General features: G+C 35.1%; 1 long non-coding RNA gene across 5 annotated transcripts; it reads right to left on the bottom strand.

Moving 5' to 3' along the window:
* Nucleotides 1-1,195: 1,195 nt before the first annotated feature.
* Nucleotides 1,196-5,857, bottom strand: LOC141708137 (uncharacterized). 5 transcript variants are annotated; one of them, XR_012569392.1, is made up of 7 exons: nt 5,301-5,857; nt 3,647-4,906; nt 3,427-3,547; nt 3,125-3,327; nt 2,516-2,718; nt 1,903-2,090; nt 1,196-1,501 (listed from the first exon to the last, which is right to left on the bottom strand). It is a non-coding gene; the product is annotated as an uncharacterized LOC141708137 (long non-coding RNA). The 5 variants fall into 5 exon arrangements; XR_012569393.1 differs by having other exon boundaries at nt 3,786-4,906; XR_012569395.1 differs by lacking the exon at nt 3,427-3,547 and having other exon boundaries at nt 3,125-3,311; nt 3,786-4,504; nt 4,609-4,906.
* Nucleotides 5,858-26,925: the final 21,068 nt, after the last annotated feature.

Below are 26,925 nucleotides of genomic sequence, written 5' to 3'. Positions count from 1 at the left end.
AGTTGATAATCGAATCATCCTTGATGGACTTAAGAAGAGGGTTTTGTTAGGAATATGTCATAGGCTTGATGATAAGTTCACTAAAATACCTTAGTAGATTTAATTTAGTGTTTTTATAGCTTTGAGTGGATGATTTACATTAACATCCATTGAGAAAGTAACTTATGTCTTAATAAGTTTTGTAACACATTCATGCATACTAGAGATCTAGAAGTTGTAGGATATTCAAAGTCATGTTGACTACTAGATTGATATGCAAAATAGGTTGCCAATTTTATATATTAGATGTCTTGTAATTTTGCATAAGTAAAATAGATTTAACTGCTATGAAAGACTTTCAACGGATAATTTTACGAGGTTTCAACGGATGATCCAAGTCATATTCAATGGATGATCTAATGAAGTTTCAACGGATGATCCAACACAGTTTTAACGGATGATCCAATGAAGTTTCAACGGATGTTCTAATTCAAATTGCAGTTGATAGTGACTTGACAGTCACATGGGTTGATTATATGCAAATCACTACTAGAAAAACGTCAATAGACATCAGCTAAAAACCGATGTCTATGAATAAAAAAATCCGATGTCTTCGTGGGTGATGTTAAAGAACCCCCATTTAACATCGGTTTTAAACTGATGTGAAAGGGGACATATAACATCGATTTTTAATATGAAACCGATATGTATATCTTGATGTTAAATTTATAATGCACATCTATCATTTATATATTACTATAATATGATATTTTAATCAATTTAAACATATGCTGGATAAGCAATAATTTTGCCTCTAACCAATATAATTTAGTTAAAACTGATGTTACTAATATCTTTGACATCGGATTTTATAATAAAATGATGTTACTAATAGTTTTAACATCAGTTTTATTAAACAACTGATTTCTATAGTAGATGAAACTGATGTCTATCAATATAATTAACATCACTATTTTGTATACAAACGTTGTCTAATGTACTCTTTATCATCGGTTTTTTAATCTAAAACCTTTGTCTGTTACGGTATTTAACAACAGTTTTTCTATGTGAACTGATGTATACATACTACTAAAACTGAGGTTATTATGTTAAATTAACATCATTTTTCTGTGAAATAAACATTGCATATTTTAAAAATATAGATGCCAAAAAAATTGTCAAAAGAAAAAACTATTAAAATTAACTCCAATTATCATTATCAAATCAAGCCAATCAAATCCTATAACGATGAAAAAACTAAAAACTTATAATTCTCGTATCTATGCCCATAATACCATTCATACATCTATGTAATAAATGACAGCTGATTACACACATATCATTTGCCAACTAAACTAGTCAAAGGAAATGTTGGCCTCAAGCTGTACAGACCGTTGAACTGCAAAAGCCAAGCCTTCGGCTGATCTATACTTGGTCTATAAGGGATTGGACCACCAAATTCTGTGTATAAGCCAAGTCTTCGAATCGAAAAAGGAACAGTACTGGACAGGTGATCACTATTCTACAAAAAAATCCAAACCAACAGATATCAAGAGGTGACTCAAACTTTGAAACATTCTTTTGATTTTTCATAATTATTGTTGTTCTTGGCTTTTAAGTGTGTAAGTTTCTGGTAATTCTTAAAGAAGCATCACAATCAATCCCCATTTGTATGAAATAAATCATTAAATAAGATATAAGTTTATACTTTCGAGCAAATCATGTGATGGGCACAGGGTTGCTTTGCTATTCACCCCAAATGGATCTAAGTTGTCCCTAAATTTGTTTTAAAGAATCATCATCAGGGTAACTTATATTACGAAAAACATATATCTGAGAGTTGACAATTTAATCTCTAGATTTAAGCTCAATTATACATGCTTCTTCAGAAAGTATGATAACAAGTAACACATAGTCATGTACCTTAAAGATCCTTCAAAAAGAAATGGAGGCTGTGGAACAACAGAGAAATGGGAATGAAGGTCTCTTAATAAAATATTAGCAATATTTACTCCATCGACCAAAATATGACCTCCGGAGAATTGATTAAGGCGAAATAACACATTTAAAATGCTTGACTTTCCAGCACCTGTTCTGCCAACAATTCCATTCTGATCAATAATAAACAAATGAGATGTTATCTTTGAGAGAACTGATAATGGGAAGCCCAAAGAAGAATTAGTTTAATTGTGTGTTTAGGAATTCATGGTAAAGAGTATTTTTACTGGGAACAGAGACAAGAAAAGAAGAATAATATAGATATATTCATGAACAGAGACGAGAAAAGAAGAATAATATAGATTTTATTTGCAACCTGCTATCCAGTGAAACTTGCTCAACCTACTACATATATTTTGATTCCAATGCAGTTTAGAAATTGAGAATTCGTGGATTACAAACATTATCAAAGTGTTGTGTTTATCAGTGTTACGTAATAGAGAGCTGCAAAAGATTTTGTTGCACACTACCAAATGGGCATAAATAATTTATGTGTGTGTGCAACAGAGAAGAAGGTCAAAACATGACTAGAAGTAACCTGAGAATTAGGCTCTTTATATCCTCCACTCATGGAGGTCAAATGGGAAGTAAGGCTTTCCGAAGTTCATCTGGAGAAGGTCCCATGCCAGCAAGACCGGCTTGAATTAATCCAGTTTGTGCCAGATGCATTGGAGCATAAGGCATAGACATTGCAGGATGAAAGCCAAGTGTAGAAGAAGGGCCAGCTCGTGATTGAATGATCTGCGTCAAATTGCATATATTTTAAGAATAAGGTGTAGTTGACATATTTTAGGTATTTATTTCAAGCTGAATTTAGAAACCATATTGTCGTGTTTAATTTAAGGTCGCTATTAGCTGGACATGCTAGCTAAACATCAGTTTATCAAGAGAAAGTTAAACATCAGTTTATCAAGGGAATAGAATAGGAAGGAAAATATATTCTAAGAACTTATTCTATAAACCAAAATTATTTATTCAGCAACCTTTGACAACCTCTCTGAGGATTTTTATAACTTAATATGCCTGCACTTATACTGCTGCGATTATTGGGTTATGCCATGGGCCTTAATTTCATCAGCTTAAATAAAAATCCTAAATTGTTGGTGCGGTGAATGTAATTTGCAATTATAAAATAAAAATTCCATACCTACATCCCAATAGTATTTCCAGCACTTTGCTTTAGGATGAACTGCTTTTGTTTCACCAGGACAATTCAAAGTAGTGAGGCAATCTATGGAATGGGAATCTACATATATCTGAAGTATGTAGTGAGGCAATTCGGGAGTATTATGCATTTGTTCCTCTTTTTGGCTACAACTATGAACGGGCTTTATCTGCAATAGAAACAAACTAATTAACAAATTACGTGAGTTTAGATGGGTCTCAAAAAATTGGGAATTAAAATTTTTGACATAAACATGTCTACTTGAAGTATAGATAAAACCTAACTCATCAAAATTAGGGGGCTCTTGGATTGTTGATGAGTGGAAATGAGTTTCTTCTGATCATACCTAAAAGCATACTAATTCCCATTTACCAGATTGAAAAAATAGAAACAAACGGCCTCGACCTGCTAATAGCATATGAAGGGAACAATAATTATATATTTGTATGTGTAGTTATAACAAGAGTTGACATATACTCACTATTTTTTTCTGACATACATTACCTTTTATTCTATACAGGCACCCTAGAATCTAAGATTAGCATTTCAGACAGAGATCCAAGAGGCAACAAATCAGGCTGCAGAGCTAGTTCGATGTTTAGGGAAAAACATAAATGACATGACAAGAAACCTCAACACTGACCTAATAAAAGGCGTTCATAGCTCAACAGAACGAATTCAACACGCCATTGACCTACATTTATATCTCCTTGCTTCTACTAATGATGCACCAGATAACTCAGCTAAGCTACTCCCCAAACTCTCACGCTCTTTTACGCCCCCACTCTCTGAACTATCGGAGCAACTGGCTGAACTTGACAATGGGGTCCCAGAGCATAAACTTTCTCCAGCTAATCAAGACACGCCTGTAATGATCCCCGTGACACCACATGTTGAATCTTACCATGAAATGATGAGGAAGCAATCAAGAAGACTCCATTCTTGGCCGTCTAGAGAAGTGGATGCATTTGAGGAGGAAGGACGGCTTGAAGCAAACCCTGTTACACGAATGAAGGCGTTAGAGAGCACCACAACACTATCGCTGGGTACCTTTACCTCCTTGATTATTGAATTTGTCGCCCGGCTAGATCACATGGTTGAAGCAGTTGACGAGCTCTCCAAAATTGCAAAATTCAAGAATGACTGAATGAGATTATGTGAATGGATCAAATTTGGACAATTTTAAAACAAATATTAGAATAAAGTAACAATTGCCTAGTATTGTACCCTAGTGCCACGTCGCTTCTTTAACAAGAGGTCGAATACAAATAGAGGTATTTTTGTGCAATTTGAAAATATTTTAAGAAAAAGTGATTGAACATCATTAATGATTCCATCCAACATAATTGCTTTACCATTGACCTGGAAATATCAACAGCAATCTTGAGTGAACTTCAAAAGAAGCACTTTACATGTATAAGGAGCTATAGTTAACAGTTACCCAATTATTTTTTGAATAAACTAACCTTGCTGCAACCTGGTTCAAGATCCTGAAGAAATTTCATTCTTTCACTGATCTTCACAAATATTCACAAATCGGAACCACCAATAGAGACCCGTATACATAAAATATTCAAAAATCCACTGGGATTTGTATTGAAAACATCTAAAAAGTATTTTGTGCCACAGAAACTAGCATATAAATGTTGTGCAACTATTACATAAATAAACAAGAAACAGAGAAAGAGAGTCAAATACGAGATCAAAAGTCGAGGTTTGCACTTGAAACCAACGCATTGTATTACTGAGATTGGATTGTTGAACCTGTCAGAACACATTGTGAAAAATAAATCAGAAAATCAAACACATAAGAATCACATATAAAATTAAACAACACTAATATATAACTGACAGCCCGGGAGAGCAGCTTGTTTAGCAGCGAAACACTCCGAAAGTACACCATTTCTAAAACCAAAATTGCACCGGTTCATAAACACACATCAACACACAAATACAGATCTCATTTGTTCACATTAAAATTTAACAGGGAAAAATGAAGAGAAAAAAAACAAGGTATTGAATTGCATACAACTGATTGGAAGGCCTTAAAAAAATTAGGGTTCCAAATCAACTATTTAAACTAATTAAAATTAACTAATTAAAAAATCAGGGTTTCAGATTAAACCCCCTATTTCAAAAATTGAATTTTAAAGATTACCCAATTCAAGCTTTGGCCTCCTTAAACTTTAAACTCCGATTTAAGCTTTAAATAAACTCCGATTCTGACCTTTTTAATACTTTTTCAACCTCCGAAGAAAAGAGAGCGGAGTTGGAGAGAACTGGGTTGGGGAGGGAGGTATTAGATCGATAGAGAGGAGAGAGTCGGGCACAAAGAGCATATAGAGTCAGTTCTCTAGTCGATAGAAATGAGTGTAGAGAGTTCTTCAGTCAAGAGAGTAGAGAGAGAAGAGAGAGAAGAATCGAGAATGATTAGTGTTTTTATTTTTGTTTTATGTTTTTAGATAAGGAAGGGGGATATTTGGATACTTAAAAAAATTGAAGGAAAAATCGGGGGATTTTTAAGAGGGAACGAAATATTTGGTTAAGGGGAAATGGGGAAGGTGTGCTAAATCATTTTTTTTAAAATAGACTTATAACATCGGTTGGGCTAAAAAATCGATGTATATATTAACAAAAGACATCGGTTGATTAAAAACGATGTCTAAAAAACCTTTTACATTGGCTCCAGGAGCAACCGATGTCTAAGAGCCGATGTCTATTCTACTTTTTCTAGTAGTGAATGGAATGTGGCAGCCTATATACAGGTTTCAGATAACAAAGAAGCATTTCCATTTCCATGCTTACTTGAAGACAATCAAAGATATTGGATGGAGATATGAAGAAGCATGTGATTAGACAAAGAAAAATTTTATTTTATTATTTTTTCTTATTCACTTGTATCTTGGTAATATATAAATCAAGAGTAGCTAGTAGTAAATTAAGCAATCAACAAGAGAAATAAAAAAGCTCTATCTGTGAAGAATTTCTCTTTTCCTTGTAATTCTACTTGTAAGCAGCTGTGTGCAAACCTTGCATCACAGAGTTCTCAATCTTATATATATCTCTAGTGGAAAAGTTCAATCCACCAGAAAGTTTTTAATACTTTGTGTTTGATTACATAAATATTTTCATTCCGCACTCTTGCTTAATCAAACACTGTTATATATTTGAGATAGAGTAGTTCTTGAAATCGAAAAAGAACCACAATTATATTCAACCCCCCTTCTGTAATTCTTTGTTAGATCATCATTTGGGAATAACAATTGGTATCAGAGCAAGCTCTTGAAGTACAAAGAGTTTAAAGATCACATCAACTAACAAGATAAGTAGAAAATATGTTGGAGTAAAAATTCCATTTCTGGATAAAAATAACTATCACCACTGGAAGGTGAAAATGCACCTGCATCTCCTCTCTCAAGATGAAGCACATGTGGATTGTATTGAGAAAGGCCCTCATGTTCCAATGAGAGCTACTACAGGCAATGAGCAGTCTATCTCAAAGCCTAGAGCAGAATGGTCTGATCCAGATATTGAGCAAGTTCATAAGGACAAGAAGGTCATAAACATTTTGTTTAATGGTGTTGATTGTGACATGTTTGACAACATCATCAATTGCAAAACTGCTAAGGATGTCTGGGATACAATTCACGTTTTATGTGATGGAACTGAGCAAGTAAGGGAAAACAAGATGCAACTCTTGATTCAGCAGTATGAGCACTTTCATTATGAAGACAGTGAAACATTAAATGACATTTTTAGTAGATTTCAAAAACTACTAAATGCTCTAAAGATGCATGGAAAAATCTACTAGACAAAGGATTCTAATCTCAAATTCCTTCGATCTCTACCAAAGAAATGGAAGCCTATGATAGTCTCTCTTAGCAATTCCCAAGATTACAAGGAATTCATGTTGGATAGACTGTATGGAATTCTAAAGACCTATGAGCTTGAGATAGAACAAGATGAACATCTGGAAAAAGGAAGGAATCAGGGAGGATCCATTACATTGGTTGCTGAGCAAGAGAGAGAGAAAGAGATGAAGGTAGAAGCTGTTGAATCTGCACCAAATCCTAGAGTTTGTGGAGGCAAAGGAAAAGGGCTAGTAGCTGAACATGAAGACCATCCTAGTCAAGATGATATGGATGACATAGATGAACATCTGGATTTTCTATCCAGAAGGTTTGCCAAGCTCAAATTCAAGAAGAACTTTGGAGCATCCAAGCCAAATAGAAACATGGCTGACAAGTCAAAATTCAAATGTTTCAAGTGTGGCTTGAGAGATCATTTTGCACGTGAATGCAAAAAGCATGATTCTGATAGAAAGAAGTTTGAGCCTGTGGATTACAAGAAGAAATTATTTGAGTTATTCAAACAGAAGGAAAGGGCTTTTCTAACTCGGGTAAATGACTGGGCTGCAGATGGATTAGATGAGGATACAAGCTATATTAATCTAGCACTTATGGTCAAATCAGATAAAATAGAGGTTAGTTCATCCGGTAATCAGGTAATCACCACTAATCTAGCATATTTATCTAAAGATGAGTGTAATGATGCTATAAATGACATGTCAACAGAATTATATCATATGCGTGTTACACTCAAATCACTCACTAAAAAACACTAAGATTAAAGAGAACAATTTGGTTTTGAGTGAATGAAACAATGTGTTAGAAACTCAATTTGTTAAGTTTGAGAAACTGAAGATAGAGTGCAAGATTACAAAAGATGAACTGACTAAATCCTTAAATAAAGAGGAGATTTTAAGAAAGAAACTTTAACATGAACAAGAGGTAATTAAGGCTTGGAAATCATCTAGAGATGTCCATACTCAAATTACCAAAGTTCAAGGTATATAGTCCTTTTGTGAAGAAGCCTGGAAAAATAAGAAGGATAAACTGGATCCTAAGTTGGAAGAAGGACATTCAACGGATGTGGATTCAACAGATAATGAAGATTATCCGTCGAGAGTTAAAAAGGAATCACATCCCTCGAGTGAAAGAAATCCAGTTAGCAAATCCAAGGTAGCTAAGTTAAATGAGAAATATGGATTGGTTTCCAAGAACTTTGTTATAGGAGAAACAAGTCAAGTCAAGGGAAACACGAGAGCTAATGTAGGACATCTGTCAATCAAGCAATTGAATGACAGATTGGAGAAAATTGATGTTAAAGCAGACTCAAAAAAGAAAAATAATAGAAATGGAAAAGTAGATATTAACAAACATAACAACTACACACCTGACAAATATGCTCCTAGAAAAATCCATGTTAAGTGTGATAGTGTTAATCATTTATCTGTTAATTACAAATCTGCTATGCCTGCATCTATGTCTACACCTCCCTCATTTCCCAATATGTCCATATCACAGTTTCCTGTTATGCCTGCACATAATTTATCTTCACAATATGCTAATAAGCCATTTGCACCTAATCCTTATTATGCTGCATTTAGTATGTCACAAATGCCATTTAGCATGCCATTACGGAATAACATGTTTGCACATAGTATGCCATTCCATGTTAACCAATCTGTTCATGATTATACTATAATGATGAATGGTTTTAAAGGTTATACTTACATGACTAAGGATGAATCTCAGTTCCTAAGTCAAATGAGGACAAGCCTAAGAAACCTAAGAAAAAGGCTAACAAGGCAGGACCCAAGGAAACTTGGGTACCAAAATCAACTTGATTTGATTTTGATATATGCAGAGAAATAGAAGGAATCTCTGGTATCTGGATAGTGGGTGCTCAAGGAACATGACTGGTGATTCCACCCTGCTCACTAAGTTCAAGGAGAGAGCTGGCCCAAGTATCACTTTTGGAGATGACAGCAAGGGTTATACTGTGGGATATGGCTTGATTTCTAAAGACAATGTTATCATTGATGAAGTTGCCCTAGTGGATGGACTCAAGCATAATTTGTTGAGTATCATCCAGCTTTGTGATAAGGGTAACTCAGTAACATTCAACTCTGAAGCCTATGTTGACCAACAAGAAAAGAAAAAAAGTGGTTCTCACTGGAGTGAAAAAAGGAAATATGTATCTAGCTGACTTCAACTCATCAAATGAAGAATCTGTCACTTGTTTTTTCAGCAAGGCAAGTCAAGATGAAAGTTGGCTATGGCACAAGAAGCTGTCCCATCTTAACTTCAAGACTATGAATGAACTAGTCGGGAAAAATTTGGTAAGAGGCATTCCTCAAGTGGAATTCTCAAAGGATGGATTGTGTGATGCCTCCCAGAAAGGAAAGAAAATCAAGGCATCATTAAAAAAGAAGCTTGAATCAACAATTAAAGAACCCTTATAATTTCTGCACATGGATTTATTTGGACCAGTCAATGTGTTGTCCATCTCAAATAAAAGATAGTAATTACGGATGATTTCTCAAAGTTCTCTTGGACATATCTTCTCAAATCTAAAGATGAAGCTAGTGAAATCATCATCAATCACATAAGGAAAGTCAACAATCATCTTGATCTCAAAGTTAGAAGAATCAGGAGTGACAATGGAACTGAATTCAAGAATTTTGTGATGAGATTGTTTTGTGAAGAGAATGGGATCATGCATGAGTTTTTTGCAGCAAGAACTCCATAAAAAAATGGAGTGATGGAAAGAAAGAATAGATCTCTTAATGAAGCTGTAAGGATAATGCTGGAAGAATTAAAGTTACCTACATATTTTTGGGCAGAAGCTGTAAATACTGCATGCTACACTCAAAACATTTCCTTGGTCAATCAAGCAAAATGCATGACTCCCTATCAATTGTTCAAGAATAGGAAGACAACATTAAACTTTCTTCGTGTCTTTGGCTGCAAATACTATATTCTAAAGAATCAAATTGAGCAGCATGGAAAGTTTGATGCCAAAGTAGATGAGGGTATTTTTGTTGGGTATGTAGTTGGAAAAGCATACAGAGTCTACAATCTCAGAACCAACATTGTTATGAAATCTGTACATGTTGTGTTTGATGATAAGAAGATTGAAGGACTGCAAGATGAAGGTTTCTATGAAAGCCTCAAATTTGACAATGTTGAGATAATTTGTGATGATAGTGAAGATGAAAGTGATCAAGAAATAATATCTAAGGATAATGAGGAAAAATCTACAACAAATGAAGCACATAATTCAACATCCGTCGAGAGACAAAGTGTCATCCATGCACGAAGAGCTAAACCAATTGGAAAAATATAAGGTGTGGAAGTTGGTACCCAAACCTGAAGGAAGAAATCCTATTGACACCAAATGGGTATTCAGAAACAAGATGGATGAAAATGACATAGTAGTCAGGAACAAATCCAGATTGGTTGCTAAGGGAAATTGTCAACAAGAAGGAATAGATTTTTATGGAACATAAAAATGGATGCCTATGCAGCCCATGCTAATTTCAAGCTCTATCAAATGGATGCCAAAAGTGCCTTTCTGAATGAAGATTTGGAGGAGGAAGTCTATGACAGTCAACCTCCTGGTTTTGAAGATCCCAACTTTCCAGAATATGTCTACTATCTTTTGAAAGAACTTTATGGATTAAAGCAAGAACCTAGAGCCTGGTATGACACTTTGTCAAAGTTTCTCTTAGAAAATCATTTCACAAGAGGTACTGTTGATAAAACTTAATTCTTTAGAAATGTTAATGGCTCTGGTGTACTTGTTCAGATTTATGAAGATGATATTATATTAGGCTCTACAGATGAGAAACTTTGTAAAAAGTTTGCCAAATTAATGCAAAGTAAATATGAAATGAGCATGATGGGAGAACTAACTTACTTTATTAGTTTACAAGTTAAGCAAGTTAGTGATGGAATATTCATCAGTCAAACCAAATATATTCATGACCTTTTAAAGAAGTTTGACTTAATGGATTGCACATCTGCAAAAACTCCCATGGCCACTGTCACTAAACTTGAATTAAACACTACTGAAAAGTCTGTGGATATTTCAAGTTATAGAGGCATGGTTAGCTCACTTTTATATTTAACAGCTAGTATGCCAGATATAATATTTGCTACTTGTTTTGTGCTAGATTTCAGGCTGATCCTAGAGAATCTCACTTAGTAGCTATAAAGAGTGTTAGATATATTTGAGATGTCATGTCTAATCTGTTGTGTTTAGTTTTCAGAACTTAATATCAGGACTTACTGGAAATCAAAACTTACTGAAGTCAGAACTTATATCAGAACTTAAGGCCGTGTAATAACTCGAATTTTTGAGACATTGTAAAATGTTTAAATGAATAGTAACCCTAACAGACGGGAAAAACCTTTGAGCCCACACTATGTAGTGCATGAGAAAATGAGTTTCGGATTTGATATTACGACTATACGTATCAAATGAGTGTATGTAAACGCTATTAGTTTTCGAAGAAAACGAACTTTGAAAAACGACCGTATTTACGACTCATCGAGGATTACGAGAATCACAATATAATTATGAGATTAAAACCCTACAGATTTATATTCAAGTAGGATAATTAAAAATATAAGGAATGAATACAAAAGGAATTACGTCGCGAACCATTTACGAGTAAGTATTACGAAAACGTTTAAGCAACCGAGCGAACGCGTAAACGATTAAATAAACGTAAGGCACTAATTAAACCATGGTAAGGAAGTAACCATGGTTACTACATCAAATAGTGAGCTAACCATAGGATGACCAAGCTAGCTAGAAAAATAGTGTGCTGAGGAAGCTAAACCATGTAGTTAGCTTGTAAGCTAGCAAGCTACAAAGATTTGTCCCTAAGATTTGCAACCAAGAATCAACCTAGAATGCTATAATAGGATGAATAAAGTCAAGTGCAAGATATCAACCCATCTTCCTAGAAGCAACCTAGCAAATCAACAAAGCTAAGCAACCAAGAGGAGTATAAATACCCCCCTTGATGCTTCCATTCGGCCCTAATGAAAAAAGGAGAGAATTCAAATTCAAAACTCCAAGTTCTAGCTCTTGTTAAATTCTCCCATTAATTCTCAAGCCTTCTAACAATTAAAATAAGGTAAGAAAATTCTTTCATCTCTTTTTATCATGGTTTGATGGGTGAAATAAATTCAAGAAACTCACTAGTGAATAGTATGAATAGTAACCTCTCTTTGGTTTCTTGATTTCAATGGTGGTTTTAGGTTCTAAAAATCACACCAAGCACTTCCAAGACCCCACCATCCTCAAGAACACATCTCAAGCTTTCAAGAATGGTAAAAATCTTTGGCCAAATTTGTAATAACCCCAATTTTTGGAAAATTTTTGAAACCCTTATGAATAGTGTTTTTGCTGAATGAGAAAACTTTTCATGCCACACTATGTAGGGGTTCTGATATGGATATTCTGGGATATTATTAGTACTCTATGAAGTATATAAGTGTATGTAAAGATCGTCAGAATCCAATTCCGAACACTTTGGTTTTTCCCGGAAATCCACAAGATACGGAGAGAATTGAGTATGAGGTAACAGGATAAAAAGGATTTAAATTAAAGGATTATAATAGAGGATCATAAAAAGGAATATAATGTATTGAGAAAGGTTAAGGGAACCTAAGTAATAAGATCCCGGGTATGATCCTTCAAACGATAAACGAGAACGAAAGTTAAGCGAACCGTATAGCAGATCAGCGGTCATTAGGCAAACGATTAGGAAGTTAATCAAAGGGATTAATGGGAATGATGTCATCCAACCAATAGAAAGAAGACAAGGAAGGAAGGATGACATCATGTGGATGAGATAAGCATGACATGGGAAGGAGGAGGTGTGGTGGCTTTGTAACCACACAAATCCAAGGGCAAGAAGGTAAATTACTAAATCAAAAACAAAAACCAAATCAACCAACCAAAAAATCAAAACAAGGCAAAACACAAAATTCTCTCTTCTTCTTTCTCCATGGAAGCTCACGGGTCCTTTTCTTAATTTTTGAAGATCCAAGCTCCTCCACTTACTATTTAGCAAGGTAATTATCCTAGCTTCTCCTAGTTAAGTTACATACTTCCTATAAGTTTAAGCTTCTAAATCCAAGCCAATCTTTTTCTATAAATCATCAAAGAAGATGGTGAATAGTGTTTTCAAGAACTAAAATTTGTGTTCTTGAAGTTTTGTTTAGATTAAGCTTGGATAAGGGCTTTAAAGATGATTCCAAGCCATCCCCTTGATTCTCCACTCTCCAAGGAAGGTATAATCTCTTAACCAAGCTTTGTTATTGAAAGTTAAGAGCATAAAATGAGTATTAGAGTTCATGAGAGGCTTGATGATTGTGTATGTAGAGATTAATGGGTTTTGGGTTGTTTTTGAAGTTGTAAATCTTGGTTGTTGATTAATGAACTTAAGTGTAGTTTAAATTCATGATAAAGAATAGTATAAATGGTTAATGTGGATTTGTTGGGATTGTTATGATGTGATAAGGATGGATGTTTGTTGTATGATGGATTTGAGGTTGGATTTGGGGTTGATTTGGAATGGGTTTGAATGGTTTAAAAATATTGGAAATCGCGTAAACATAGCCGTCGTAACGTCCGATTTTCTTTGGACTGTTTTTGTGCATAACATTAGGACCCGAGAACCCCCTGCTAGATTATGACCACTGCCATGTTTAGATAGCTCATGTTACGAGCTTCGTTTTGATATGTAGTTCGTTCGATTCCGATGCACGGTTTAGGAGAAACGACCGTTTCAAGTAACGGCATTTCGCGAACGAAACTTTTCCCCTCGCCTTACTTTGAAACATAGGTTAAAGACCAAAAAGGGTTAATTAATGCATGAAACATTTATGGTAAGTGTGTTAGGCAGTTGGTAAGACACTCGCGAAGGAATCGCTTTAAAACTCGTAAAGGTTAAATTATTAAAAATGGTGGAGCCGAGGGTACCCGAGTGACTTAAGCGAATCAGTGAGCGCAAAACAAGCATTAGAGTCTAAGTTAGTTAAAGTATAGATTCACAAGTGACTTTGGTTTAATTCCAACTTACTTGTTGTTTATAGGTTACCAGACTCGTCCCGAGCCATTCGTAACCCCCAGTCGCTCAGGCAAGTTTTCTACCGTTATACTGTTGTTGTGATGTAAATATATGTATATGCATTATCTTGCGATAGATGCATGTTGGTTATTTAGCAAATTCTTGCGATATATTGTAGCATGTGATATGGTATATATGCATGCCTGTTTCATATTCTTGAAATTTATATCTGTTGGTTCAGTTGATAATACCTATGCTAGAGAATAGCGGTAACTTGCATATACCCTTAGTATAGGGACCCAAAGGTGAAAATATTTTCTAAAAAAACCGGGAGTCGAGGATCCCGAGTAATCTTGTATATATGGATATGGATATATATATATATATATATATATATATATATATATATATATATATATATATATTTATATATATATATATATATATGGTTATAGTTTTCCAAACTATTAATCGAATAAGGTTTATTCGATAACTTTAACTTTATTTATTTATTTGAATATTATTTCGAATATTATTCGAGGGCTTATGACTCTTTTATATTATTTATTGAATATTATTTGAATATTCATTTGAGGATGTATGACTCCTTTATTTTATTTAATAAATATTATTTATAATATTCATTCGAGGTATTATGACTCAGCTTATTTTATTTATTGAATATTATTTGAATATTCATTTGAGGATCTATGACTCCGATTATTTGCGGAAATATATTCTTTATTTTATTAAAGAATAAGGTGTAAATAATCAAACTTATTTTCGATTATTCAAATAAAGATAATACTTTCATATAAGTATATCTTGGGTTATTTAATACTCGTTTCAAGTATAAATTTAATACTTCTACTTCAATTATTTTTATAAAGATTATTCTTTATGGGAATATTATTTAATTAATAATATTCAGATATTTTCTAATATTCTGGGGACTGATTTACTTCATTAAATCAGTCTTACTCCAAACACTCTTTAAAGTGTTTTCGAATCTTCAAAATGATTTGTAAAAGTCAGAGCGGATCCCAAAACTCTTTTTTTTTATTTAAGATCTTCCTTTTAAGGGGATTTAAATACTCGCTCAAAACCTGGGGAATCCGGCTCTGTGGTGTATTTTATATTCGCAACGAGGTTGCTGTTTTGAGAAAATAATTTGATTACTTGCCCAATGTTCGGGAAGTAAGTCCATTTGATTGAGTCGGCATAAGCGACAGGCCGAGGTACGGTCTATTATTGTGTAAGTGGCTCAGTGGGAGTCCATCAAATGCATAGGTGGCTGAGTGGCAGTCCAGCATAGGTCTTAATTATGACCAGGGTGATGACCAGTGGGGAATTCGTCCATCTACTAGTAGAAAAGGTTACTTATAGGTATCTTTGCCTGATCAGCGAGATATCGGGTTTATGCCAAAATTCTTTTCCTTTCCAAAATTCATTGGATGTTTCGAACTCTGTTCATACTTCACATAACAGAGGTTCCAGGAAATGTTTTCGGGATATATATATATGTGGATATGTATATATATCAGGACTAAATAAAGTATCTCATAACTTTTTCATTCAATAATATTTCAAAGATTGAATCTATTCAAGTCTTATCTTGTGGTCTCATCAGTGGGATGAACTTTTGAAACTGGTTATAACTTGAACGGTGGTAGTTCAAGTAGTATTTGGGAATGATATAAGTGTAGTGAAGTATTTGGTAACTTCATCTTTTAAACTTATATCTAATTAATAATTGTCTTATGAATGACAAAGATTTTCAGAAAAACGTTGAGACAAGGTTAGATATATGAGATCACCTTGCAACGATATTTTTTTATATACAGTTATACACTGGGACTTTGTGTATATTATGCATGGAAGAGGACTTCCAATATTTTGAAAAGTATATATGTATATATACTGAATATTTTGCGACTTCATCGCATTAAGATATCAAACTTGGTTCATTTCTTTTGACCAAGACTTTCATGAGTATTATGAGTAGGCTCATATATTGTAAATCATTATACATATTATTTTGGTGGGCTTGCTGCTCACCCTTGCTTTATTTCTTCATCACACAACAACAGTTAGGAAAGATGGCCAGACTCCAGCAGACCCAGCGCAAGCGCGTGGGAAGCGTCCCGCGTCTTCCCGTTGATGTTGTAGCTGCTATAGCTGCAGAGGTAGATCTATTGTAGATCAGACCATCTACTTTTGAGAATCAATTATGTATAATTATAACTTGTGGCAGATAATGGCAATTAACTGTAAATTTATCAAGTAATCATTTTGGGTTGTAATAACTTTTAAATTGTGGATTCAAAGACTTGTACTTATTTAAATTTCATCTCTGAGACTATAACGGGTTGTGGTGTGTGTTAGTGTGGGGTCACAGCATAAGGTTATTTATTATTAATTAAGTGAAGTGATATTGTGGAAAGAAAGACCGTGACGACCCGGATCCCTGACCCCGGATCTGGGGGTGTTACAGAAATGGTATCAGAGCCAAGCGTTATAAACCTCAGAGATGATGGGACGTTAAGATAATAAGTTCACTAAGATAATAAGAACTCTTGCCAAGTTCATAGTCGGGCTACCTAACGTAGTACTGACAGTTAAAACCCTTATGGGAACCCTTATAAATATCGTGATAGGAGCGTAGTTCGTTATCGTATATGGTAGCGGAACTCCGAACCCTGAGGTTGAGGAGCAACAGTGTGATGATGTTTTATTACTAATTGGAGATCGGATTGTGGATCCGATAGAGTGTCCTAATGCAGGACCGGATGATATTGATATTGAGGATTTAGCGGTTGAGGATGTTGTCCTAGAAGGGATAGTTGTTGAGGAGGATCCCATGGAGGATCCTGACAGGATTGGATAAAGGACCACTGATGAATTGATGACCATGGTTTGGTCGACTACCAGAGGTAGGATTGGCCGGTCACTACCGGAGGTTCGTTCAAGTTGTAAAGATAGTAGCCCCTTTAACGCGGCTTACTCGTAAGACTGAGAAGTTTGAATGGACAGAGAAATGCGAGAACAGCTTTCAAGAACTGAAGCAAAGATTGGTGATGGCCCCTATGCTGGCGTTGCCGGATGGAAAAAGGAGATTTTGTGATTTGTAAGTGACGCTTCGCATAAGGAATTAGGGTGCTTCTTATATAAGCACAGCAAGATAATCGCGTCTGCGTCAAGACAATTAAGGAAGTATAAAATTCGATATCCCCACCCATGAGCTTGGGCTCGTGGCAATAGTTTTTCCCTAAAGATTGGAGGCACTACTTGTATGGAGAGAAGTGCAAGATTTACACAAACCATAGGAGCTCTAGTACATTTTTGCGTAGAAAGAGCTCAACATACGCCAGAGGAGGCGGTTAGAGCTAATCAAGAATAATGATTATGAGATTCTTTATCATTCGGGGGAAAGCCAATGTGGTGGCTGATGCCCTTAGTAAAAAGGAGAGACTCAAGATGATAATGTCTTTTGGAGAGTTTATAAGAGATTTTGAGAAAATGGAAATAGTAGTGAAGGTAACCGGAGCCGGTACCGAAAAGCTGTTTGAGATTGCAATACAGCCCGAATTATTGGAAAAGATCATATTGTGTCAGAAAAAGTTATGAATGAAGGCAGAGAGCCAACAATTAGATAAAAGATTAATATCGAGAAAGATGATAAGGGAATAATGAGCTATTCCTATAGAATTTGGGTTCCGAAAGTTCAAGAGTGTAAGGATGAGAACTTAGATGAGAGCCATAGTTGAGGAATAAGATTTAGAGCAAACCCTGAACGCGATAGTCAGGGAGGTCGCCATCAAGATAGAAGGAACCCATGACATAATGGAGTGGAAAATGAGGATTTTAAATTAAAAGATGACCCCGATTATGGGGAGTAGGATGAAACATTTCATAATAAGGAAACAGAAAGTCGAGTAAGGAAAGGAGACCCGAGACGGTACTCCTATACGGCAATTCATGGACCTGTCTAAAAAGAACTTAGACTATTATCCCCAACCACCACCCTGAGGAGACAGTGCGGTGAGAAATTCTTTCAGGACCTTTAAGTCGCTAAGCTCTCAGAGTTCCATGGAACAAGCCGACCCAGCCGAGGCAAGAGCCTGGCTAAAGGAAATATAGGAATCATTTGAGATTCTAAATGATTGGCGAATCTCAAAAGGACTGTTTTTGTCACTTACCCTCCTAAGAGAGAGACCACCCGCTGGTGAAAGACCAAGAAAGGCACGGAGCCAGAGGTTATGATAAACTGATTTAAGTTCAGTCAATTGTTTTTAGGAAAGTACTTCCCAAGGTTATGGAGATAGTGTAAAAGCTTTAGAGACAGAACAAAGACAGACGAGTATGATGAATTATGAACCTAAGTTGTAAAAGTTATCAAGATTCGTTCTGAGGACACGAATCCAGAATGACGGGATGTATGAAATCAATGCTTATGTTGTGTTGGTTCATGAAATAATGATAAGAGAAAGGAAAATAAAAAGGAACTGAAGTGGAAAGGAATATAAAGGCAATAGAGTTTGAGGAATGATAAGGGAGTTGGGTATGAGGAAACCCTAAAGACTCGTAGCAATAGACATAGAAAAGTATGTAATCGTCAGGATGAGGGTGATATACCATGAGTTAAATTGATGGTTGAAGGTATAAGAGATACATATATATTATCCCCTGTAAGTTGGGAGGATTCGAAGAAACCTTGAGATAGTTCGAAGGATAAATAATGAGACGCAGATAGACTGAGGAGGCAAGAAAGTAAGAAATTAAGAAAATTGGATGAAGGAAGTGACCTTCAAGAATGTGAAGTGTAAGACCGGTGGCTTGATACCCAGGAAGGGAGACGCCAGGTATGAAAGATATCCCAACATTGAGATGACTGTTGAGATAAACAACAAAAGTAAATAAGGATTTATTAAGAAGAAGTTCACGTTGAACACGACCAATATCTTCCAGATCATCCATGTGATCATTACCAAATCAGGAAAGAAAAGCGGATAACCATTTTTATCTTTTGGAGGCCATGTGGATTGACCTTAACTTGAATAAGGATGCTATTGTGAAATTCGGTATAGACTATCGAGGTGGAAATGATTGAATAAGATACCCTTATCAGGGATATATGACTTTATTTATCCATGGAAGGATGCTTGTACCTTTTTAAAGGTGGAATTAAGGATAGAACATCGGTAACTTAAAACGAATCCTAGGGGAATGCATAAAGGTTGGCATTTCACCCTTAATAGGGATAGTATGAGTTTGGACAGTATGAATTGGAAAGGATTAAGGTAATAATAACCTTTAAGGATCAGTGGAAAAATTTTTCAGAAGTATATAGACAATGGTTCTAGTATTAGTAAATGGTATTTTGATATGCCCTGTATATAGGGAATACAGGAGGAACGATTGAAGGATAACCTTAGAGGTTTTACAAGGAGAAAGGAAATATTCGAAATTCTCAAGAATAAAAATGTTGATAAAGGAAATATGACATAATTATAATGATGCCAAGTGGGGCACGTGTTAAACCACGAGAAAGTATGGATCGAACCAGTAATGGTCGAAATTGTTCAGGGCAATTAGGACTTAAGATAAAAAATGTTCTAAGTATGATTGAGAGTCAGTCGTGACAGTGATTAACCTCTAAAGATTGAGGCAATAACTTATGGAAAAAAAATTTTAAGGAAAACATCTTCACATAAGCTGTGATTGAAATGAGGTAGAAAATTTAGTTGAAGGTGGTTAAAAGACATTGATTATAAGGAACTATTACTATCAGGAAAGGCCAAAGAGGTGGCCGACACTTTAACGGTAAAAGGATAATTATAGGCGCTTGTGCCAAAGGAATACAGTGATGATGGTTAAAGCTATGAAGGTTGTATTATGGTTTGGAAGATTGACATTCCTTCTGATGACTGTGCAATACCCAACCGTAATAGTAGTTCGGTAAAGGTTTAATTCGTGTAATCGCCAGGAGCGGGCAATCTATCTTAGGAGGTACTATCTTGAGAATGAGCCTGGACCATGTTTCAAAAGGACTAAACGAACCTTTGAGTTAAGTCTTCTATCGAAGGCATATGATTAAGAATGGTATTAACCTGCTATCGTTGCTTTGATTGAAACTCTTCTGCACTTTTATCTGCTTCATGTCATGAAAGTACGTCAGAGTTTGGAGTGTTCTTCATGAATTGTGATTGGTGGTTATGTTAACTCCTTAGGAGAATTTGATACAACATGTATAGACTCCGTATGGTTAGATATTAAGATTTTATGGAAAAATGAATGACTACAGTGGGTCAGTGGTGGACCATAGTAAGGCAGCAATGATTCTGCGAGTAGTGAGCTGATTACAACCATGAGAGTTGTATTGGAATGGGTGTTGAGATTGAGTACCACTAATCGGGTCGTGGTAGTGTATAAGTTATCATTGATAGACTAATTAAGTAGAGTATCTACCTAGTGAATTATTATTCTTTCTTATCAATAGAGAGTCGTATTATTATACGAGGAAGGTTGCGGTGCAAGCATAGAATTCAAGTAACGATGATGTCTAGAATGAGATCCCAGATTCGATTTTCGATGTCGAGGGAGTTTCAAAGGTGATTGTGTATAAGCTCGAGGAAGAGTGTGGGTCCATAGAATGATGGACGGATTAGCAAAAATTATTTAAGCATGCAAAATGCGATGCGATAATACTTGATGTTGATATAAATACATATATGTTTTGTTCTTCTATGACAAACCTCTATAGTTCAGAGGTAGATTCCAAGCCAGATATTTTATGGCAATAAAATTTTTTTATGAATATACAATTCTCTTCAATTCGTTCTTTTCTCTTCTTTTCATTTCATGTAAGCTGAGAAGAACAACCCTTCCAGAAGGGGAGGTATTGCCGAATGACTATCTATCTGTGTGATAGAAGCCGAGTAGGATACCAGCTATTGTTTAATTGCTTGTCAAGTACTAAAGGCTGGCCACCTTCTGTACTAACTATGCGATATAACAAGTGTTCATGATCATAGTGATCTCTCAACAAATTCCTTTACTTCTACATGATTAATCAAACTTTGGAAAATAGAAACAACTGAAAAAGGAGTAATAAAGTGGTGGTAGTATGCGGAATGGGAACACATTCGTGATACTAAGGTTGACGTGGTTATTAAAAGGTTATAGAATGCTAACAAGCAAAAGTATAACCCGTATAATATTAGGAACGGAAGGTAGTAGCGATTACGAACTGGAAAAGAATGGGTATTGAGAAGCAGAAGCTCTAATGATAAAAGCTATAATGAGAGTCTGTGCAATAGACTTGAAAGAATTTGGAATGATCACTTAATTCGGATTGAGTTATCTTACGATAATAGATCATATGTCATTATCGAGATGTCGCCTTATGAGATTCTTGAGGGAAGATAATGTCGATCTCCCTTATGTTAGGATGAAGTTGTAGAGCGTAAGATGCTCGGACCCGCAGTAGTCCAAAGGACCAAGGATATGATAGATCTAATCAGAGGACGGCTGGTAGTAGCCCAAGATGGACATGATAAGTATGTTGATTTGACACGAAAGGATAAAGAGTATGAAATAGGGGACCTAGTAATGATATAGGTATCCCTTGGAAAGGATTGATGAGGTTCGGAAAGAAAGGAAAGCTAAGTCTACAATTTGTTGGACCCTTGGATATATTAAGACGTTTGGGAAGTTAGCATATGAGCTAGCCCTAACCCCGAACATGTAGCAGGTCGTAACGTGTTTCATGTATCAATGTTAAGGAAGTGTAATTCAGATGCCAGATAAATAGAGGCATATGAGCGCATAGATATGCAACCCGACGTAACCTATATGGAGCAACCAGGAAGGGTTATAGAGTGAAAAGGAACAAGTGCTTAGGAGAAGGATTATCAAACTAGTAAGAGTTTGATGGTAGAACCACAATGTGGGAAAATTTACTCGAGAGTTAGAAAGTGCAATGCTAAGAGAGTATCCCTATTCACTTTCTATCTGATTCCGGGACGGAATCCTTTTAAGGAGGGGAGACTGTAATAACCCCAATTTTTGGAAAATTTTTGAAACCCTTATGAATAGTGTTTTTGCTGAATGAGAAAACTTTTCATGCCACACTATGTAGGGGTTCTGATATGGATATTCTGGGATATTATTAGTACTCTATGAAGTATATAAGTGTATGTAAAGATCGTCAGAATCCAATTCCGAACACTTTGGTTTTTCCCGGAAATCCACAAGATACGGAGAGAATTGAGTATGAGGTAACAGGATAAAAAGGATTTAAATTAAAGGATTATAATAGAGGATCATAAAAAGGAATATAATGTATTGAGAAAGGTTAAGGGAACCTAAGTAATAAGATCCCGGGTATGATCCTTCAAACGATAAACGAGAACGAAAGTTAAGCGAACCGTATAGCAGATCAGCGGTCATTAGGCAAACGATTAGGAAGTTAATCAAAGGGATTAATGGGAATGATGTCATCCAACCAATAGAAAGAAGACAAGGAAGGAAGGATGACATCATGTGGATGAGATAAGCATGACATGGGAAGGAGGAGGTGTGGTGGCTTTGTAACCACACAAATCCAAGGGCAAGAAGGTAAATTACTAAATCAAAAACAAAAACCAAATCAACCAACCAAAAAATCAAAACAAGGCAAAACACAAAATTCTCTCTTCTTCTTTCTCCATGGAAGCTCACGGGTCCTTTTCTTAATTTTTGAAGATCCAAGTTCCTCCACTTACTATTTAGCAAGGTAATTATCCTAGCTTCTCCTAGTTAAGTTACATACTTCCTATAAATTTAAGCTTCTAAATCCAAGCCAATCTTTTTCTATAAATCATCAAAGAAGATGGTGAATAGTGTTTTCAAGAACTAAAATTTGTGTTCTTGAAGTTTTGTTTAGATTAAGCTTGGATAAGGGCTTTAAAGATGATTCCAAGCCATCCCCTTGATTCTCCACTCTCCAAGGAAGGTATAATCTCTTAACCAAGCTTTGTTATTGAAAGTTAAGAGCATAAAATGAGTATTAGAGTTCATGAGAGGCTTGATGATTGTGTATGTAGAGATTAATGGGTTTTGGGTTGTTTTTGAAGTTGTAAATCTTGGTTGTTGATTAATGAACTTAAGTGTAGTTTAAATTCATGATAAAGAATAGTATAAATGGTTAATGTGGATTTGTTGGGATTGTTATGATGTGATAAGGATGGATGTTTGTTGTATGATGGATTTGAGGTTGGATTTGGGGTTGATTTGGAATGGGTTTGAATGGTTTAAAAATATTGGAAATCGCGTAAACATAGCCGTCGTAACGTCCGATTTTCTTTGGACTGTTTTTGTGCATAACATTAGGACCCGAGAACCCCCTGCTAGATTATGACCACTGCCATGTTTAGATATCTCATGTTACGAGCTTCGTTTTGATATGTAGTTCGTTCGATTCCGATGCACGGTTTAGGAGAAACGACCGTTTCAAGTAACGGCATTTCGCGAACGAAACTTTTCCCCTCGCCTTACTTTGAAACATAGGTTAAAGACCAAAAAGGGTTAATTAATGCATGAAACATTTATGGTAAGTGTGTTAGGCAGTTGGTAAGACACTCGCGAAGGAATCGCTTTAAAACTCGTAAAGGTTAAATTATTAAAAATGGTGGAGCCGAGGGTACCCGAGTGACTTAAGCGAATCAGTGAGCGCAAAACAAGCGTTAGAGTCTAAGTTAGTTAAAGTATAGATTCACAAGTGACTTTGGTTTAATTCCAACTTACTTGTTGTTTATAGGTTACCAGACTCGTCCCGAGCCATTCGTAACCCCCAGTCGCTTAGGCAAGTTTTCTACCGTTATACTGTTGTTGTGATGTAAATATATGTATATGCATTATCTTGCGATAGATGCATGTTGGTTATTTAGCAAATTCTTGCGATATATTGTAGCATGTGATATGGTATATATGCATGCCTGTTTCATATTCTTGAAATTTATATCTGTTGGTTCAGTTGATAATACCTATGCTAGAGAATAGCGGTAACTTGCATATACCCTTAGTATAGGGACCCAAAGGTGAAAATATTTTCTAAAAAAACCGGGAGTCGAGGATCCCGAGTAATCTTGTATATATGGATATGGATATATATATATATATTTATATATATATATATATATATGGTTATAGTTTTCCAAACTATTAATCGAATAAGGTTTATTCGATAACTTTAACTTTATTTATTTATTTGAATATTATTTCGAATATTATTCGAGGGCTTATGACTCTTTTATATTATTTATTGAATATTATTTGAATATTCATTTGAGGATGTATGACTCCTTTATTTTATTTAATAAATATTATTTATAATATTCATTCGAGGTATTATGACTCAGCTTATTTTATTTATTGAATATTATTTGAATATTCATTTGAGGATCTATGACTCCGATTATTTGCGGAAATATATTCTTTATTTTATTAAAGAATAAGGTGTAAATAATCAAACTTATTTTCGATTATTCAAATAAAGATAATACTTTCATATAAGTATATCTTGGGTTATTTAATACTCGTTTCAAGTATAAATTTAATACTTCTACTTCAATTATTTTTATAAAGATTATTCTTTATGGGAATATTATTTAATTAATAATATTCAGATATTTTCTAATATTCTGGGGACTGATTTACTTCATTAAATCAGTCTTACTCCAAACACTCTTTAAAGTGTTTTCGAATCTTCAAAATGATTTGTAAAAGTCAGAGCGGATCCCAAAACTCTTTTTTTTTATTTAAGATCTTCCTTTTAAGGGGATTTAAATACTCGCTCAAAACCTGGGGAATCCGGCTCTGTGGTGTATTTTATATTCGCAACGAGGTTGCTGTTTTGAGAAAATAATTTGATTACTTGCCCAATGTTCGGGAAGTAAGTCCATTTGATTGAGTCGGCATAAGCGACAGGCCGAGGTACGGTCTATTATTGTGTAACTGGCTCAGTGGGAGTCCATCAAATGCATAGGTGGCTGAGTGGCAGTCCAGCATAGGTCTTAATTATGACCAGGGTGATGACCAGTGGGGAATTCGTCCATCTACTAGTAGAAAAGGTTACTTATAGGTATCTTTGCCTGATCAGCGAGATATCGGGTTTATGCCAAAATTCTTTTCCTTTCCAAAATTCATTGGATGTTTCGAACTCTGTTCATACTTCACATAACAGAGGTTCCAGGAAATGTTTTCGGGATATATATATATGTGGATATGTATATATATCAGGACTAAATAAAGTATCTCATAACTTTTTCATTCAATAATATTTCAAAGATTGAATCTATTCAAGTCTTATCTTGTGGTCTCATCAGTGGGATGAACTTTTGAAACTGGTTATAACTTGAACGGTGGTAGTTCAAGTAGTATTTGGGAATGATATAAGTGTAGTGAAGTATTTGGTAACTTCATCTTTTAAACTTATATCTAATTAATAATTGTCTTATGAATGACAAAGATTTTCAGAAAAACGTTGAGACAAGGTTAGATATATGAGATCACCTTGCAACGATATTTTTTTATATACAGTTATACACTGGGACTTTGTGTATATTATGCATGGAAGAGGACTTCCAATATTTTGAAAAGTATATATGTATATATACTGAATATTTTGCGACTTCATCGCATTAAGATATCAAACTTGGTTCATTTCTTTTGACCAAGACTTTCATGAGTATTATGAGTAGGCTCATATATTGTAAATCATTATACATATTATTTTGGTGGGCTTGCTGCTCACCCTTGCTTTATTTCTTCATCACACAACAACAGTTAGGAAAGATGGCCAGACTCCAGCAGACCCAGCGCAAGCACGTGGGAAGCGTCCCGCATCTTCCCGTTGATGTTGTAGCTGCTATAGCTGCAGAGGTAGATCTATTGTAGATCAGACCATCTACTTTTGAGAATCAATTATGTATAATTATAACTTGTGGCAGATAATGGCAATTAACTGTAAATTTATCAAGTAATCATTTTGGGTTGTAATAACTTTTAAATTGTGGATTCAAAGACTTGTACTTATTTAAATTTCATCTCTGAGACTATAACGGGTTGTGGTGTGTGTTAGTGTGGGGTCACAGCATAAGGTTATTTATTATTAATTAAGTGAAGTGATATTGTGGAAAGAAAGACCGTGACGACCCGGATCCCTGACCCCGGATCTGGGGGTGTTACAAAATTTATTTAAGATTCATTTTTGAGATCCATTTAGTATGTGGTAGAAAACCTAGTGTAATGAGTGTTATTGAGGAAATCTTGATGATTAAGTTAAGTAGATTTAAGGTTGGTTTTTTTTGCCTCAAGAACATGATGTTCTTGAGAGGATTTTGTGTGTTGATGATGATATGATGATTGTTGGTGGTTGTGTTAAGAGTTAGGGCGTAAACGAAACCCCGATCGTAAATGTAACTTCGTTAAAACCAACAAATCATAACTTTAAGTTTCTGCAGAAAGTCACGAAGTTGTAAACTGTAGTTTCTTGAAAAATAACCCTTGTTTAGGATAGACAATGTTATAAGGATCGTTTAGGCGCTTGAATCGCTTGATTCCGATTTACGGATCAAAGGTTATGGCCGTTTTACTAAAAGTGAATTACGCGACAAAAACTGCTGCAAATTTTGAACTTTGAAAATATAAAGGATAGACTTAAAAGTGTTCATAAATCATGAAATTTTTACAGAGAGTAAAATATTGAATTTCCTAACTTCCATAAAAATTTCAAGTGAAAATAATGATTCTCAAATTTATAAAAATGTCGGAGCCGAGACCGCGCGAGTAGAAACCATAAGAATCCATA

The sequence above is a fragment of the Apium graveolens genome, chromosome 2, assembly GCF_009905375.1.
Source record: "Apium graveolens cultivar Ventura chromosome 2, ASM990537v1, whole genome shotgun sequence".
Taxonomy (NCBI): domain Eukaryota; kingdom Viridiplantae; phylum Streptophyta; class Magnoliopsida; order Apiales; family Apiaceae; genus Apium; species Apium graveolens.
The sequence above is the reverse complement of the archived record's forward strand: the minus strand, read 5'-3'. Positions and strand labels throughout refer to the sequence as shown.